A 13,930-nucleotide genomic window follows, 5' to 3' on the forward strand; every position below is an offset into this window, starting at 1 on the left:
TGAAGCTGCCCTGCTTGATGCCGAGGTGCCACAGTGGAGTCCACTTTGCCAGCCAACTTCTCCCTACCCCATGTCGTCTGTGTCTGCACTGGACACATTTCCACTTGCAGCACCTTGGAAACCACTGGTCTAATTGTTCTGGTCTCTACCCAATCCACTGCATTTCACTTGGTTTTGCTCACTAACACCTTTAAGAATCTGATAAAAGCTTTAGGTCCTATTCCTTTAAAAAAGTGCATCTGCTTGAAATTTTGTGTGCTGTTTCAAAGCATTCGTGGACTGTTCCACCATCACCACAGCCACATAAATTCCTCAGACCTAAGCCCTTTCTAAAAGCCAGACTGCATCTTTTTCACACTAAACAAAATAAAAATAAACAAAAACAAAATATAACTCTAACCACCTAAACACACTATACCTTCATCATTTTAAATTAGTTTTGGAAGAAACTGAAAGAAACCTAGGTTCTGGTTTTAGCTCTGCAGCTAGTAGCTGGATGACCTTCACCAAGTCATGTAAGACATTTTTGGGCCTAGTGTTCTGTGTTCAGCTGTAGTCTTCTGTAATTCTGGGAGCCAAAGTGAGGCCACATGAAGTCAGTAGTCCTCTCTATGACCAACCATATGCTGTTTGCATCCATTTATTCATTTTTAGCTTATGAGGGAATGGCCTTTCCATTCACTCAGGCTAGATGTGAATGTTGTAGTTGATAAGCAGGGCAATATTGACATACTTATATGTAAAAAGACACTTTCTGCTGTTAAGTTTGAATCATTAAGTTCTGGATTTGTTTTGTTTTGTTTTGTTTTGTTTTGATCCAGCTATCCAGTCCTCTTCCTCACATTTCCATCACCTCCATCCCCAAGCAAAAAGTAAACTGATTTATCACCTTCCCTTCCCTTGACTCATTTAAAGTAATACACTAATGCCCTGAGTTAAACTGTATCTAAATAAGTTTGGATGATAGAGGGAAAGAGAATGGTGGCAGGTAAGGCCCAGTGAATGGGATGCTAATGTAAAGGTGCATCTATGGAGATCATGAATAAGTAGGTCATTAGGTACATGAAGTAGGAGCACAACTCAAGAGAGAAGAGGGGTTGGGTTAGGACATGTGCTACACTTCTTTTACAACCTAGTTATCCTCAGCCTACTTTTCTGAGAAAAAAGAATTCTTTGCCTGGGGCAGTCATTTCTCCCAGGCTCTAAAACCCAGCCATAATAATGATGCTGCTAAAATTATAATTTATTGGACATCAACTTTGCAACAGTACAGTGATAGAAACTTAGTGGATTTTAGTTCACTTAGTGACTGTAACCACCCTTTGGTAATTGTGCAGCTATTTCCGTTTTTCACACGAGGAAACTGAGGCTTAGAGAAGCTAAGTCAAAGCCATATAGGCCTCTAACCACAGAGCGAGAATCTAAGCACAGGTTATTTGATTCTAAAGCCTCTTTTTCCCCACTGGATTGCATAGCCACTGGGCTTTCAGTTAATAACTAGTGAAACAGTCCTGTAAAACTGTCCACCTTAGTGAATCTGCCTGCGGGTAGGTTTATTGTTACTGTGGCTCCTCATCTTTTGCAGGTAAATACCATGTATGAGATCATTTTTGAGGAGAGTGGCATGCCTAGAATAGAGAATAACCACTGACAAGATTCTCAGGATTTAAAAAAAAGTTGTTTGTTGTTTTATTTTGATTTGCTTTTTATTGCCTGGCACATTGGAGGAACCCAGTGAATACATCCAGAGGATGACTACGTGGATGTATGAGTGAATGAAAGGTAGTTTATTCTACAAGGTTTAAATGAACTGATTTTGCAATAGCAAATACAGAAAGCAAAATTTTAGCATTATACCCTGGTATGACTTTATTTCTATATTTCAGGAACAAAACATCATATAACTTTGCACGTAACTCTTTGAAACTCTTGAAAGGTTTTTTATATTCCGCTTCCCAAGTCCTTTTGTGTAGTTACAAGTCAAAAGTAGAGTATTACACCACTTTCATTGGAAAAAAGACTAATTTTACATTGTAATAATTGTACCTGTTCTGTGACAAAGCCTTGATTTAAAAAAAAAATTCCAAAAATTCCAGTTTAATAGCTCAAAGAAAGAAGATTGTTTCTAGGAGAACTGGGACACAGTTTTACAGTTTACTCGTTGTAAAATTGGCCTTCAGTGCTAAAATGGAAAAAAGGATGAATGCAGAAGAAAAAAAAGCATAGAATAACTGACTAAGCTCGAAGGTCATTAATGACACTAAGAGGAGTAAAAATGATAAAGTGAACATAGAAAATCATATTCTGTGAAAAATAAAATAGAATTGCTCTTAGCAAGAAAAAAAAAGCATGGAAGAAATCTTTTCAGTACATTTGAGGGAAGGGAGGAAGGACTGTGTGCTCAAATGAGTAGCTCTGTTGGAGCCAAAAAATGCGTTCTAATCCTTATCAGAACTTCAGAACAAATTTCTTAAAAATGTAGGTCAATAAGAGCTTACAGTTAGGAGAGAAGCCTGGTTTCCTGGAGACATGTTTTCTGTTCCCCAGGAAGAAAGTCCAGTGTCAGTCAGCCTGTGAATCCAAATGTGTGATTCTAAGGAGGTGCAGCATTAATTGGAGCAGCTGCTAGCACAGGAAGAGTGTGCAGCCTTTCTGACCGATGACAGGAGAAAGCTTTAAGCAGGGTAGATATCAGCTACTCCCATGACTTTTCCTGAGATTATAAAATTATCAATGTAAATGTCGTGATCCCCTGTCGTGATCCCCTGTCCTGATCCTGTACATCCCCCTTTTTCTACCCCCTCACCTTCACGAGGGAAAACTATTCATTATTTAGAAGGCAGCAGCACTAGTGAAATGTACAAAACTCAGATCATTTTTGAAAGAGCTGATCAATGTGTTTAAATGAAAGTCTCAAAAGAAATAAAATCTGTCTCACATGTGGCCCATGTGCTGAGTTTAAAAGGTTGCTATGGGAAACTTTGAGCTAACCTTTAGCCTCTGTGACTATATATTGCCTAGCTCAGACTTGTGAGAAGTATTCTAATTTATAAGTTTTATTTCATGTAATTAGAAAAACAACAAAAACCAGTTATTGTCTCAAATGTTTGGGCCCTTGCTATTCCATCTAGAAGCAGTATATTGGTAATGGAGCTTTTTGCTGTGTCCCCAAATACTGCATTTCAAAACCTCAATTCTGGTCCTTTACCATGTAGGAAGATGATTGGAGAGTACACAGTGAACTGATAATCAAGTCTTGCATTAAGGTAATAAATGAAAAGACTGTCACAAAATCTATTCATGTCCACCCTGAGATTTTTTTTTGCTTTTGTTTTTGTTTTTGCCAAAATGTCCTTGCTGTGACCTACTTCTGCAGATAAGAAAAATGATTTTGCCATCCTTCTATGACATTATGGCTATAGTGAACTGTTCCCAAGTGTCTTGGTGTAGGTTGCCTTATGAGGATAAGCATTAATTATTTTTAGACTGCTGATGCATCACCTCTGTGGTGTCTATATTTGTCTTCTAAGAATGCATCATCACTCTCTAATTATAGGTGATCTGGTGGGATCAGATCTTTTGAGTTAAACAGACTAGGATGACACAAAATATGCATGGAAAGTAAACATTTGAAAAATTGGTGAGCCACAGTGATTGTTAAGATCCAAACTAGTATTTTATTGAGGATTTTTGCATCAATGTTCATCAAGGATATTGGTCTGAAATTGTCTTTTTTGGTTATGTCTCTGCCAGGTTTTGGTATCAGGACGATGCTGGCTTCGTAAAATGTGTTAGGGAGGATTCCCTCTTTTTCTATCGATTGGAATAGTTTCAGAAGGAATGGTACCAGTTCCTCCTTGTACCTCTGGTAGAATTCAGCTGTGAATCCATCAGGTCCTGGACTCTTTTTGGTTGGTAAGCTATTGATTATTGCCACAATTTCAGAACCTGTTATTGGTCTATTCAGAGATTCAACTTCTTCCTGATTTAGTCTTGGGAGGGTGTATTTGTCGAGGAATTTATCCATTTCTTCTAGATTTTCTAGTTTATTTGCATAGAGGTGTTTGTAGTATTCTCTGATGGTAGATTGTATTTCTGTGGGATCGGTGGTGATATCCCCTTTTTCGTTTTTTATTGCATCTATTTGATTCTTCTCTCTTTTCTTCTTTATTAGTCTTGCTATCAGTCCATCAATTTTGTTGATCTTTTCAAAAAACCAGCTCCTGGATTCATTAATTTTTTGAAGGGTTTTTTGTGTCTCTATTTCCTTCAGTTCTGCTCTGATTTTAGTTATTTCTAGCCTTCTGCTAGCTTTTGAATGTGTTTGCTCTTGCTTTTCTAGTTCTTTTAATTGTGATGTTAGGGTGTCAATTTTGGATCTTTCCTGCTTTCTCTTGTGGGCATTTAGTGCTATAAATTTTCCTCTACACACTGCTTTGAACGTGTCCCAGAGATTCTGATATGTTGTGTCTTTGTTCTCATTGGTTTCAAAGAACATCTTTATTTCTGCCTTCATTTCATTATGTACCCAATAGTCATTCAGGAGCAGGTTGTTCAGTTTCCATGTAGTTGAGCGGTTTTGACTGAGTTTCTTAATCCTGAGTTCTAGTTTGATTGCACTGTGGTCTGAGAGACAGTTTGTTATAATCTCTGTTCTTTTACATTTGCTGAGAAGAGCTTTACTTCCAACTATGTGGTCAATTTTGGAATAGGTGTGGTGTGGTGCTGAAAAAAATGTATATTCTGTTGATTTGGGGTGGAGAGTTCTGTAGATGTCTATTAGGTCCACTTTATGTAGAGCTGAATTCAATTCCTGGATATCCTTGTTAACTTTCTGTCTCGTTGATCTGTCTAATGCTGACAGTGGGGTGTTAAAATCTCCCATTATTATTGTGTGGGAGTTTAAGCAACAAAAACAAGAAATGGGGAAAGGATTCCCTATTTAATAAATGGTGCTGGGAAAACTGGCTAGCCATATGTAGAAAGCTGAAACTGGATCCCTTCCTTACACCTTATACAAAAATTAATTCAAGATGGATTAAAGACTTATATGTTAGACCTAAAACCATTAAAATCCTACAAGAAAACCTAGGCAATACCATTCAGGACATAGGCGTGGGCAAGGACTTCATGTCTAAAACACCAAAAGCAATGGCAACAAAAGCCAAAATCGACAAATGGGATCTCATTAAACTAAAGAGCTTCTGCACAGCAAAAGAAACTATCATCAGAGTGAACAGGCAACCTACAGAATGGGAGAAAATTTTTGCAACCTACTCATCTGACAAAGGGCTAATATCCAGAATCTACAATGAACTCAAACAAATTTACAAGAAAAAAACAAACAACCCCATCAAAAAGTGGGCAGAGGACATGAACAGACACTTCTCAAAAGAAGACATTTATGCAGCCAAAAAACACATGAAGAAATGCTCCTCATCACTGGCCATCAGAGAAATGCAAATCAAAACCACAGTGAGATACCATCTCACACCAGTTAGAATGGCCATCATTAAAAAATCAGGAAACAACAGGTGCTGGAGAGGATGTGGAGAAATAGGAACACTTTTACACTGTTGGTGGGACTGTAAACTAGTTCAACCATTGTGGAAATCAGTGTGGCGATTCCTCAGGGATCTCGAACTAGAAATACCGTTTGACCCAGCCATCCCATTACTGGGTATATACCCAAAGGACTATAAATCATGCTGCTATAAAGACACATGCACACGTATGTTTATTGCGGCACTATTCACAATAGCAAAGAGTTGGAACCAACCCAAATGTCCAACAACAATAGACTGGATTAAGAAAATGTGGCACATATACACCATGGCATACTATGCAGCCATAAAAAATGATGAGTTCGTGTCCTTTGTAGGGACATGGATGAAACTGGAAAACATCATTCTCAGTAAACTATCGCAAGGACAAAAAACCAAACACCGCATGTTCTCACTCATAGGTGGGAATTGAACAATGAGAACTCATGGACACAGGAAGGGGAACATCACGCTCCGGGGACTGTTGTGGGGTGGGGGGAGGGGGGAGGGACAGCATTAGGAGATACACCTAATGCTAAATTACGAATTAATGGGTGCAGGAAATCAACATGGCACATGGATACATAGGTAACAAACCTGCACATTGTGCACATGTACCCTAAAACCCTAAAGTATAATTAAAAAAAAAAAAAAAAAAAAGATCCAAACTATACTGCAGTGTTCAGAATAACACTCAGAAAAATCTTCACATTGTCAGTGTCACCACCTGCCTAATTCCTACATTTTAAATCACTTGCCAATTGAGTTTATTTTTATGTTTTCAACTTGAAAATTTATCACCTAATTCTAATTCTTGGACTCTTGCAATGTTACCCCAACAGCTTTTGTGAAAGAAAAAAAAAAAAAAAGGAAATCACCATGGAATCTCTTGGACGCTGCTCTGTGGCAGCCATCTCTGCAGAACCAGGAGAGCAGTGAGGGCTGTGGCACCTTGGTCTCAACTTTGAGGCTTGTGAGGCAGTACAGAGCAGAGCTCTGAGCAAAGTTTTAAAGAGCAGATCATTTTCTGGGCAGGACGTTTTGCCAAGTAATGTGGAAGTAATAGAGTACTGGGGTTGAAAATAACAAATCTCCTAGTCTCTTTTCAGCTCCATCCTATAAAAGGTTATTTTCTCTGATGTTGATGCAGAAAATAAACCTAGATTCTAGTTGTATAATTAATTAATCCAATCATTCATTCCAGGCAACAAATATTTACTGAAAACCTTCTGTGTACAAGACCTCAGAGAGAGAGATACAGAGATTTAGATAAGATGTTGTGCTTCCACATGAATGGTCCTTTTGCAGGCAGGAGTGGATACGCAAGGGTTTTATTGGGAAATCTAAAGCACAAAGTGTCGTCAAGAAGAGGCATTTGGTTCCCTTCTCAGTGTGTGTGTGTGTGGACTGTGTCACAGGCAAAGTGTGGGAATTTAAAATCACCAGTGCGTTTCCTCTTTTCTTGAATCCCAGTCTAAGAAGTAGCTTTCGGGAATCACAAATTCAAGTGTTTAATCGATGATGGACATAAAGCTGGAGCATTTGAACATGTTGAGGGTAGTGACCAAAGTGCAAGGGTGCCTTTCTTGTCCCTCAAGATCACTTCTAAAACTCAGTGCCATTTTAAACAGTGAAGTTGGGAGGTAGGGGAAGGATCGCATCTAATTTCATTCCCCTACTGTGCAGCAGATGTGCCCACAGGAACAACTGCACAGTGCGATGTTGTCAGGTTTCCAAAAGAATTTAGCTAATGGGCTTCATTGCTCATAGACCTCGAATCCCAGAGAATCAACATGAAGGTGACAGACAAGTACAAAACTTGAAGCTTCTAAGAGTGAGTAAGTGATGAAGTTTTTGTGAGCAGTTTTTCCACCCTGAGAGTTCTAATTTGCCCCACCCAAAATTTGAAGCAGCTACCCTTGCACAAAGGGAAAGAAAGCAGATGTGAATGCTTATATTACAAGTCAGCTAATTTAAACCTAAGGAAAAAATTCTTATCTCGGGCAGAATATTGAAGGAGCTCTGCAGCATCTCCTCTGGAGGCATTTCTGAATAATATCTCTCTTGAACGGCTTAGCTGTACAGGTAATGGGAAAAGCTGACTCAGGGCTCCCTCCAGGCTTAGCAGAGAATATATTCTGGGTACCATTGTTAAGTATTAGGGAAGGCCTGAAAATCACTGGCGGAAAGGCTAATGTTACACAGTTCAGATTCCCCCAAGAAAGAAAATGTTTATGCAATTCAACTTTAGTAACCTGACTTGTAAGCTACTTGTTTTCTGCAAACATCAGAGTTAATAGTACCTGTACTCTAAACTACTAGTTCATGGCATATTTTTGGATCCATTTTTCTCTCCACTTAAGAACAACTTTTAACTTCGTATCAGGAATGTTCTCTTAGATTCAGAGAGAACCACAGAAGTCCGTTGCCAGTTTGTTACTGTGACCTGTGGGACAGGGGTAACCCCTTCAGAAGTCCTCACCCAGCTGCACACTTGCCACACTCCCTGTGACAACTTCAGACTGCATTAATTGAGCACAGAGCCATGGGGCCAGGAAAAGTGTGGCACTACAGAGACGGGTGAGTGAAATGCTAAGGCTTACTGGGAAACCAGTACTGACTCACCTGCAGCGTGAGCCAGGCCCTGCTCCACTCCCACACTGCTTTATGACCCCAGGACTGTCTTTGTGCCCTGGCTGTATAAATATCTCCCTGAGGCCTTCAGGAAGTTTTGAGTAGCATAGTACATGAGTAAGTTATGCAGTGGAGGAACGGAAGAAAGGAAGAGTGTATTTGAAAGGAGAGTTATTGACAAGAAGTCCTATACCCCATCCATCTTTCTCCTAATATTTTTTAATAAACATGTATTAAGCACAGTTTATATATATAATGCATTTATTGAGCAGTCAGACTCATAGGATTGAAATAAGAAATTTTTTCCCCCAATCTTCAACCACATTTTGGAGTTAGGAAAGGTGTTGCTGAGTTTCTTTTTGTTTTATTTCTTATTTTCTTATTTCAGTAGCTCTAGGGGTACAAGTGGTTTTTGGTTACAAGGATGAATTGTATAGTGGTGAAGTCCAGCCATTAGTGTCACCCAGATGGTGTACATTGTACCCAACTATTGACATTTTAAGATGGATTTTTTTTTATTGTAGAGAGCTGTCCTGTTCATCCCGGGCATCTACCTACCAGATGCCAGTAGCATTCCCCTAGTTATGACAGCCAAAAATGTCTCCACGCATTGCCAAATGTCCCCTGGTTGAGAACCACTAATACAGACCCATGTAACCATTATCCAAAAAGAAGATTTAGATCATATCCATTTCCCATAAAGTTCCCTTCAGGTGTCTTGCAGTTAATCCTTCCTCTTTGAAAACCATTGTCTCTATTTTCTATCATCTTAGATTCATTTTGTCTATATTTGGACTTCGTATAAATTGAATCATACTGTATGTACTCTTTTTTGTCTCGACCTCCCACTTAACATAATGTTTTTGCAATTTATCCCTATTATTGCATTTATCAGTAGTTCATTCTTTTTTGTTGCAGAGAAGTATTTCATTGAATAAATATGCCACAATTTGTTAATCAGTTCTCCTGTTAATGGGCACTTAGGTTGTTTCCTATTCGGGGCTATTTTGAATAAGGCTGCTGTAAATATTCTGGTAAAATCTTTTTGCGGACCTGTTTTCATCTCTCTCAGGTCCATATCTAGGAATGGAATTGCTGGGTTGTAGGATAGATGTATATTTAATTTTTAATAAACTGCTAAACACTTTTGCGAAGTGCATGTGCCATTTTACACTCCCAGCAACCATGTCTGAGAGCTCCGGCTGTTCCGTGTCTTCATCATTGACATCATTTGGTGATGCCCATCTTTTATTTAACTATTCTGGGTATCTCATTATGATTTTCGTTTGCATTTCCCTAACGACCAATGATATGAGCACCTTTTCATGTGCTGTATCTTCTCTTGTGAAGGATCTGTTTTAAGGCTTTTTATCATTGATTGTAGGAGTCCGGTTCCCTTCCTACATCCCTCACCACTACCCGTAATTGGTTTGAGTTTTACAGGAAACTCAGGGACTGAGAAACCTTTGGCCATCTGAATAAATTTGATCTAAATTATAAAAACCACTGTGAAACATGCCTTCTGGATTTTGTTTTGTTTGTTTCCATTTCCAAACATCTGTGAGTTTACAGAATATTTTCCTTAGAGGTTAGAAATACTCCTAGTTAGCCAGACAGGTATGCAGAACTACTTTAATTTTCTGTGGCACAGCCTTCCAGTGCTTACAGCCCCTACACACAACAGCCCGACCTTACCCTTCCACAGCTTTGACAAGCAAATTAGCAGCAGGAACCTATCCCCACATAAGGCAGTGAGTCACTTTTATAATTCCATGCTCAAGGGAGTTTTGTGGTGAGCCTTTTTCTGGAAGCAGTTATTTCTCACTCCTCCCTCCATTTTTCTTTTACCCATACAGGAATGTCTTTACCTAGTTTAAAAAGAATTAAGTTCTGTATCTAGAAAGATCCTTTTTTTTCATTCCTATTTTCTGATAATAAAGCTTAGCTGTTTCCTTTTAATTACAGTGGAAAAGGGAGGGACTCATGACCTTTCTTTTGTTTTAGTTTGTCCGATAAAGTGACTTGATTGTTAAGATGGTTTTAAGATAGTATTTTCTAGCCTGTCCTACTTAGCTAACGAAATAGAAAGATTCATCTCTGAGTAGTTTAGGACCTTGTTTCTAAATAGGATACAAGGACGCTTGAATCAGGGTGTTTTCTTGCTGCACTTTGAAAAGGGAAAGCAGTGGCCTGCAGAAGGGGAGTGGCTTGTGTTATGTGTATACATGAGGTTAAGTGTTCAAAGTGCTTTGTAAGCAGTAAGGCAATCTCCAGATGTGGTGACTAAATACCATTCCCCACTAAAAGGAACCATGTTTCTTGGGAAAATGGCTGATGCTATGTCTGAGATAAGAAATGTACAAGACAAGACTAAGTTCTGTCTTACCATAAGTGAGGGAAAAAGTAATCAAATTATTATAAACTACTAGGATCATGTCAAAAGGACTTAGGCTCTAAGTTGAAGAGGTTTTTACTGACAAAGATGGGCAGGTTTGAGTATCAGTGAGAATGACTGCAGTGGATTAAAGCATATCAAATATATTTCAAATCCATGAAGTCATAAGGACACTAAAAGCATAAAAGTGGTCACATTTCAGTCTTTGGAAAACTCTGCAGAACAAAAGGCCTGATTTCTTTGAAACACAAATTGCAAATGGAGAAAAAGGGAAGGAAGAGGGACCTATTAATTAAAAGCGATGTAAAAGACTTAATTAGTTGTAATATGAGGACCACATTTGGATTCTGATTTGAACAAACGCCAACTGTTAAAAAAAATATATATGAGCTAGTTAGGGAAATTTGGTCACTGACAGGATATCTGGTTATATTAAGGAATTATTGATATTTTAAATGGGATCGTGGCATTGTGGTTTTATTTTTATAGTAGCCTTTCTCTTTTAAAGATACATACCGAGTTATATGTGAAGTAATAGGACTGGGATTTGCTTCAGAAGAGGTCTGTGGCAGGGATTTGGATGAAACAAATGGCCGTGGGCACATAATCATTGTTTCTAGGTAATAAATATATGTAGATTTGTTATATCTTTACTAGAGAATATATTAATATTTGAAATTTTTCATCAGCTAAAAAAAAACCAGTTAAGTACACTACAGATTGTTATTGTTAAGGGTTTATTGGAGAACAAAAGCAGATGTTTGAACAGGGAGGGAGGACTGCTGGGGTGACTAGACTTGAGTAAGGAGCTGTATCTTGCTGGCCTTGTTTGTTGGTATGTTGCGGTGAAAAAATTAGTATCCACTGATCTAACCTGCCCCCAACATTTTTCTCTCTAGCTTTTGATTTAAGTAAAAAATGTGTGGCTCTTCCTTCCGAAACTTGAACATTTAGAGGCCACTGTAGGGTATTAATTGGCCTAATTTCAGTATTGTTTTGTGTGAGAGATTAGGGAGGCCCTAGGAAAGGGAGAAAGACAGGGTAATGGCTGGTCATTGGTACAGACAGAACAGACAACATTTATCGATTAAGTCTGTGGCTATATATGGGCATGATTTGTGGTGCCCCAAAATAATTACAATAGTAACATGAGTGATCACTGATCATAGATCACCGTAACAGGTATAATATTAATGGAAAAGTTCAGAATATTGAGAGAATTACCAAAATGTGATGCAGAAAAATGAAGTGAGCACATGTTGTTGGAAAAATGGGGGCCAGTAGACTTGCTTAATGCAGGGTTACTGCAAACCTTCAATTTGTAAAAAATGCAGTATCTGCAAAGTACAATAAAGTAAAGCAGAATGAGTGAGATGTGCCTGTATTTGTAAAGGACTATTCAGCCAAATAGTTTCATATATTAAAGATCCATGGCTTAATCGTTAATCCTGGATTCAGAGTTGAATTTCTCAGGAGTGGATTATGTCGGCAATCCAGGATGTGCTGGTTTGAATCCCTAGGAGTGTTGCCCATTACAAACCTTTAGACGCCCCCTACACAATCCAGTCAGTGGCCTCTGGGCTTCAAGTTATTTTTCAAGGAGCAGGTGATATTTTACACTAAGCAACCTACATGCTTATATTTGAAAATGCTATAGGTTTATAGTTTTTTCTTCAGATGCAATATCTGCAATTTCAGTGACTGTCACTGGTAGATGTTTTGTTACTTAGGGTAACATAGGAAAAAAAAAAGCCTTATTTAAGCCTTGGATATTTTATATACACAATTAGCCATTGATGCTTCTCCTTTAAAAATAAACAATTTAACATGAATTTGTTCATTAGCAGCAGACAGCAAAAGACATGCATCTGCAGCAATATTTAAAAGAAACACTTAGGTTTAATATAATAATATTAAGCTCTTCCATTTATTGAAGGCCTCATCTGTGCCACGGCCTGCCAGGCCATTTATGTCCTTTATTACTAATCCCCACAACCACTGGTGGGCAGAACTGGAGGGAGCTAAGGCTCCAAGAGGTCATTCAGCTAGTAAATATCAGGGAGGCATTCAATCTCTGCTCCCCCAAGAGCCTGTATATTTTCCTGCTCTCCCACCACCTCTAGCAGTGTACAAACTGCTGCCTTCTTACACTAATCTGTTTTTACTTCTCTCTGTGTAATGTACAGTAGTCCTTGTTTAACGTGGTTGATAGGTTCTTGGAAACTGTGACTTTAAGTAAAATGACGTTTGGCAGGTCCTTGAATAATATTGTTTCCTTCAATGTCATTTCATTATAACTTTGATGATAAAAAATTGATTCATTATGCTTCGTTTCACTTCAAGTCACAGTTTCCAAAAACCTATCAACAACATTAACTGGGGACTTACTGTACTTTATCTCCAATTCTCCCATCCTTTCATATCAGTTAGAATTCACCTTTCTGCACCTTCCTGGTAGCCACCTGAGACTTCCAGCTTCTCATGGAGAATCTACTGCTTTGAATGCTGAGAGCCTTTTTCTAGTCCCATACCCTACACTGTCCTTGACCTGGAAAAGTTCAGTGAACAGTTTTGTATAAAAGAACCAACCCCCTTTGCCTTCCATGTGGCTAAAAGTAAAAAACCCAAGGCTTCTGGTGAAACATCACATAGCATCCTCTTCAGCGTTTCAGCTTGTTCCCCTCTGTGGTATGACCGTTTATAAACTCCTCCTAAGCCATTATTTACCCCTCCTTTAAAACAAACAGGCTAATTACTGTTTTGTGATCCCTCTTTATTCCTAGCAAGTCCAAACAATAGACTTAAGAAGTAAATGGTATTTATTCTTAAATGGCTATATCAGCATGTTTTTCTTGTTAAAATTTGCATGTCTTAAGTATATTTTCAAATGAATGTCTGAGTAGTGAATGGCTAAAGAAAATGGGCACCTGGTTATATTTTGATTCCTTTCTTGCCAGACCTTACCTGTTATTTAATTATTCCAAGTCATAATCGTTTTTACTGAACTGATTCAACTATGCTACTATGACGTATCCAGCTTTCCAAACTTAACAAAAATTCCTTCCCAAGATTTCAGGCCAATTTGTCATGTATCCTGTTGGCTCTCCTTCTCTGCCAGAAGTTTCCTCCTCTAATCAAATAATTATTTTCTCTTAAAGAGTAGGATTTACTTTGCCATTCTATCTCTTCTTTCTCCTCCTTACCACTAATCCAAAACAAGTAATCTACTTTCGTCTCAAAAAAATGGGGTGCTAGCTGGGCATGGTGACTCACCCTTAATCCCAGCACTTTGGGAGGCCGAGGTGTGAGGATCACTTGAAGCCAGGAGTTTGAGACCAGCCTGGGCTACAAAGTGAGA

General features: G+C 38.5%; 1 protein-coding gene across 10 annotated transcripts in view; it reads left to right on the forward strand.

The window, feature by feature from the left end:
• Positions 1 to 13,930, forward strand: part of UBE3D (ubiquitin protein ligase E3D) — a 273,282-nt gene that overhangs the window by 147,424 nt on the left and 111,928 nt on the right. Inside the window, exon 10 of one of the 10 annotated variants that reach the window (XR_010120439.1) lies at positions 3,754 to 3,911. The exons of the other annotated variants lie outside the window; for them this stretch is intronic. The gene's annotated coding sequence lies outside the window, so the exon portion shown is untranslated. The remainder of the gene's footprint in view (positions 1 to 3,753; positions 3,912 to 13,930) is intronic. 10 annotated transcript variants of the gene reach the window in all.

This window comes from Symphalangus syndactylus, chromosome 4 (genome assembly GCF_028878055.3).
Source record: "Symphalangus syndactylus isolate Jambi chromosome 4, NHGRI_mSymSyn1-v2.1_pri, whole genome shotgun sequence".
NCBI lineage: Eukaryota > Metazoa > Chordata > Mammalia > Primates > Hylobatidae > Symphalangus > Symphalangus syndactylus.